Genomic DNA, 6,095 nt, shown 5'->3' on the forward strand with positions numbered 1-6,095 from the left:
AAATCCCTATTCCTCCTGCCCCCACCTTCTTAACATTTTGAGGACATGAAAATATATATTTGAATTTGGAATTCATATTTTTTTATTTCTTCCACCGATCAACATGAAGATTGTGGCCAAAAATCTGTAAACCATAAAAAATAGACATGTTTGGCCTCAACTACAGCACATCTAATAGACCACTTGACTACCCATGCCTCGGTTTTCTTAAAAGAATTGGAATCTCATTCTTCTGGGTTAGAGTACAGTGCTGATTGAGTGAATGTTGTGTGAGGTGAGGTGAAATGGGGTTTGACGTCAAACAAGATAATTGCACTTATAGCATGCACACTTGTGTGTGTGGCTGCTTGTACTAGTCTAGACTGATGCCGATATATAGTGCTAGTCCACTGAGATACCATGCCGCAGTTTAACATGAATACCCCACTCAGACACAGTATACTGACTCTGAGCCAACCAATCCTTGTTTTAGCCCCTTTATGCTGAGTGCCAGGCAGGGTAAGAATAAGTACCATGTTTTAATGTGTTTTTGTATGCTCTACCCCTCAACCATGGAGCTTTGAGGTGGTCAAATGTTGTTTTAGACCAAAACTATTCCAGTTATATCATTGCATCCTGGACCAGTCAAACCAGTGGTGAGTTGCATGAGCAACCTTCCAGGCTGTCAAGTTCAATGAAACCCGATCGAACAAGCTACCAATCCTACCAATCCCGACCAGTTGATTCATATTAGTCAATTACAAGATAAGTTTCTGTTGATCAGCTCTAACCCAGAATCCCGAGGTGAGGTGAGGTGAGGTGAGGTGAGGTAAAATCGAGCTTAACCTCACATTCAAGAAATGCCAGTTTCCTACTGTTAGTCCACTGAGATACCATGTGGCAGGTTAAAATGAATACCCCACTCAGACACAATATACTGACACTGCGCTGACCAGTCCTAGTTTTAGCCCTTAATGACATGCGCTGGGCAGGGTAACATCTACTCTATTTTTACATCTTTTGGTATGACACGGCCGGGGATTGAACCACCGACCTTCTGCTCTCCAAATCCCCTAAGGGTATGCTAGAAACAGTAAGAAAGCATTAATGAACAGTAGGTAAGTTTCCACTGATCTGATGTTGAGGCAAAACATAAGACAGGTGAGGACTATGTACATGTTTATTTAAAGTCACACATGATGATATTGTGACGCCCTATGCAGTATGTACACTTTAGACACACACTCAAGTACACATTTACATACCAGTGTATTCATTAACATAACAGAGTACAAGAGAAAAATCCTTTTCACTGGCGTTACAAACCTGTTAGAATAGAAACAAAACATGATCATCAAGTTTCACTTATAGTGTGACCTTAAAATAATATAAGATCTCGTTATTTAGCTTACAAGAAAAAGACAAACAGAATAAATTATGAAAAAAAGGAACAGATTTATCAAGGTAGATGAGAAAAGAGACTTTCAAGATAGATGAGAAACCCGGCTTGTCATGATGATAAACAGGCTTTCCATGACAGATGGGGAAAAAAAGGCTTATCAAGATAGATGACAAAACAGATTTGTCTTGATTAGTGAAAAAGAAAATGGAGTGAACTCGCTCCAATTAGCCCATAAGACACTACCCCCCTGTCCGAGACATCTACATATGACACAATGTCACCACACTCATTGTCTAGGACAACATTACAGAATGTACACACAGTCTCAGCACTGTAGTTCCATCACTTGAGTAACAGCAGGCCAGCTGATGAAATGATACATACACATATTTCTGGTAACATGTTATATCTTGACTATGAGATAAATGAATAACAGTAACATTACACTTAACAAAATAAGGATTCATGTTGTCTGAACACATCCTTAGAGGTAATAGTTAAAAGGTTTCGTCAGTACCTGTATTTGTCATTCATACCTTCTTTCTCACACACATTCCTCCATGACACCAACAAATGGCTACCACTGGATCTTACAGAGTCATTCTCTCAAAGTAGGAGTGAGAGAGTGAGTTGGGTTTAACGCCACTTTTAACAGTATTCCAGTTATATCGCAGTGTGTCAGCTTAATGTTGGAGGAAAGCCCGAAGTGATGCAGGTCTTCGACGTTTACCACTTCAGTGAAACCCACGAGCACGGGTATGGTGCTGACAAACCTAGAAACATAATCGGGGCGAACCGGGATTTGAACCCACAATCATAGGTTTCTGGCGTGCCCAAGGGGCGCAACTCTGCACAGCAAATCGCGGCGCCTTAGACGACTGGGCCACCCATGCCCCCCTCAAAGTAGGACTTCAGTAAGTGGAACAATGATGTCAGCCAAACACCAGGAACAGTTGTACTGTTGCAGTTAAGAGTTATATTAGCTACATCATGAACTGTCATATTTCTGTAGCTAGGATCTGAAAGTTAGCTACACATCAGGAACAGTTGTAATCTGTTGTAGCTAGGATCTGACTGTTAGCTAAACATCAGGAACAGTTGTAATCTGTTGTAGCTAGGATCTGAATGATGTTAGCTGCATCAGGAACAGTTGTAGCTAGGACCCGTATGATGTTGTAGCTTTGAGCTTTGTCCCATTGATACACTTAATCCTCCCTACTGGCTACTCAGAAGCTTTGTGACAATTTATCTTATTACCGATAGGGTTAGAAATAACTGAGTTCATAAAAATTGAATGTGCACTAGTGCAAATATCACTTCATGTGCACCAGAGTACTGTTTACGTCATCCGGATGGCTTTGTTGAATCTGATAATTTGACCTAGCTTCGGATTGATGTCACATTAGAAATGATGTCACGGCAGAAGATTGTTTGACGTCATTCGACAATTGTTGTTTTCTAAGAAGGCAGTCATGATCAGTGCATTTTCCTAGAGGGGAGCTCAAAATGAAACAACGGGTAATAAAGAAATTCATTACACTTGCATGTGTGTCATACTGATTTTACAAAACTCATGTTTAACACGTTTCACCCTCGCTTTCGGTCGGGAAATACAAGAATTCAGACAACCATTTTGTAAAATCAGTATGACACATAATTATGCTCGCATAATAATCTCTATGTATGGAACATACAGTAAAGAGTGTATCACAAACAGCTACTCCAGGGAAATGTCCCTGCCGACATGCTTGTACCCCTTAATTTGGCATTTAGTTTACAATATCTTATGGCATGTTTCTTGGCTATAAAACATTGTTTGGTTGTGTTTGTGCAGACAAGCTCCTTTCACTGAAATTGCAATTAATTTTAAAAACAATCCACTGTCAATGATTTAAATTACTCTTATTGTCCAACAATTGTCCCTTATTGGGTGAGTGAGTGAGTTGGGTTTTACACCGCTTTTAACAGTATTCCAGTTATATCGCGGCGTGTCAGCTTAATGTGGGAGGAAAGCCCGAAGTGATGCAGGTCTTAGACGTTTACCACTTCGGTGAAACCCACGAGCACGGGTATGGTGCTGACAAACCTAGAAACATAATCGGGGCGAACCGGGATTCGAACCCACAATCATAGGTTTCTGGCGTGCCCAAGGGACGCAACTCTGCACAGCGAATCGCGGCGCCTTAGACGACTGGGCCCCCCGTGCCCCCCGTGCCCCCCTGTCCCTTATTGAATATTGTGATTAACACTTCCTATGATAATTCAAAATCAGTTTCAGTACCTCTCCAATAAACCTTGCTTTACAAACATGTTGCCATCAACTATCTCTGACTTTGCCATTAGTACAAATCCATAGTCTAGTAAATTTTGTTCAGTCGAGTAAGCTTAGAAAATAATAGTCCATGTGATAACACTAAAATCTACTGACAATGATGTCTAGAGAAAAGTTCAGGCTAATGGACAAAAAAGGTTTTGGCACAGTCAATATGGTTTGTATTTTAGTCTGGTTCGGTCTTCTGATGAACTACGGTATGACACAACTGATTTAAGCCATCTGCAGCTGTTAGAACCTAGCTCCTGTCTGTTGACAGCCACACAATCACATCACCGTCAATACTTCACGGTTCCTCCATCATAAGTTAACTACATACAGACACTATAGTTGTCAGGGATTTACATGAGATTCCAAATAAGAGCCCTTGGGCAAGCAAATTGTTCCTATGTTCTTAAGGCCTTTAACATTGTCATCCTTTAACATTGTATAAAAACTACATTCAATAATATAAAACCAAGCAGTATAGCCTCTACCTCTTTATTGGTCCTGATATTAATAAAATACTAGTCGACCGACCAAGCCATCACATTACGTGTAACTATAGTAACATGAATTGGGAACAATTAATTCCAATTGGAGTACTTTTACAGTCATTGCTTCAGACTACGCCCGACTACCAGCTTCTGAGCAAGTCTAGATATATCCCTGGTTGTAAGGGTGCTCAGATTAATGAGCTCAGCCATCATCACACAAACAGCAATGTCTCTCGCTGTGTGTGTGTGTGTGTGTGCGTGCTTTGTGTGTGCGTGCGTGCGTGCGTGCGTGCGTGCGTGCGTGCGTGCGTGCGTGCGTGTGTGTGTGTGACTACTTAAAAAAAGCTGTCAGGCTGCCATCACGGATCCACAGATCTAAGAAGCTGCAGGCCCCGACTAATCTCTTCGGGCCCTTGTTTATAAAATGCAGCTTACTGTTAAAATAAATCAATACATATATTTACTGCAGGTCATAAGGACCCATACAAATTTTAATCTACGGGCCCAACACGAGATCAGCCTGACACAGGCCTGCAGGCAGGCGCTTATTTCGAACAGTGGTCACATGTATTTGTGGTTGATGGAGGAACTTATCCCTGTCAGAACTTTAGAAAAAACCTGACCCTAAAGTCACAAATGTTGTATACGGGTTGAGGGGGAAATAAGCACACACCACGGTCAGCTTCCTGTAATGACACTGTATAAACATCCTTGTGTGATGAATATGACCCCATATTGACATCCTCGTGTGATGAATATGACCCCATATTGACATCCTCGTGTGATGAATATGACCCCATATTGACATCCTCGTGTGATGAATATGACCCAATATTGACATCCTGGTGTGATGAATATGACCCCATATTGACATCCGTGTGTGATGAATATGACCCCATATAAGACAATGAAAGTGGCCATGTCTCGCATGCATTACACCATCTGCAACATATGAGTCCTGTAACTGATCTGGGTCCTGTACATTTCTCTCTTCACACTCTAGAAGACCACCTCCCCATGCCTCAGTGGGTTCTTCCACACTCAGTATCACACTCACTGTCATGGTATATAAAATTATATCACATTTGCCAACGTTGAGAAATTTGTATTGTCATAAGACAAGATTGTTATTATTTCTTTGTTTAGAATTTGCAGATACAAATGACATTTCACATGAGATCAGATTTGGTTTCATCTTAAAAGAAATCTCTGAATTTGTTTACATGTGGAAGAGTTTTTTAGCTGGTTTTGCCTTTTTTGCAGTATGGGGGAGAAAAACAAGTGCTTTAATGATACTTTTGGAGGGTCAGCAGATCAGTAAATCAATCAAGAAACAAATGCCATGGGAAACTACTTCCAGTGGTACTAGAATGAGATCAGTGAGTGAGTTGGGTTTTACGCCGCTTTTAACATTATTACAGTTAAATGGCGGCGTGTCAGCTTAATGTGGGAGGAAAGTCCGAAGTGATGCAGGTCTCAGACGTTTACCACTTGAGTGAAACCCACGAGCACGGGTATCGTGCTGACAAACCTAGAAACATAATCGGGGCGAACCGAGATTCGAACCCACAATCATAGGTTTCTGGCGTGGCCAAGGGACGCAACTCTGCACAGGGAATTGCGGCGCCTTAGATGACTGGGCCTCCCGTGCCCCCAGAATGAGATGAGATGTTTCCCTTAAGAAACAAAAGATGTCGGACTCTGGAGATCGAGATATTGTACTTTCCCCATTATTTAAATTAACATACAAGGGATTTATCTCGGGCCATTCAGAGGCCGATATATTCGTCCCCAAGTCTGCAGCAGATGTCAGTTAATATTCCCAAAATGGAATTACAAATTTCCCAATTCATGTTACATAGTAACAACTAATGCTAATATTAACTCTTTGTTCAGGTGACTTGAA

Source organism: Haliotis rufescens, unplaced genomic scaffold (genome assembly GCF_023055435.1).
Source record: "Haliotis rufescens isolate VD_foot unplaced genomic scaffold, xgHalRufe1.0.p SCAF_6, whole genome shotgun sequence".
NCBI lineage: Eukaryota > Metazoa > Mollusca > Gastropoda > Lepetellida > Haliotidae > Haliotis > Haliotis rufescens.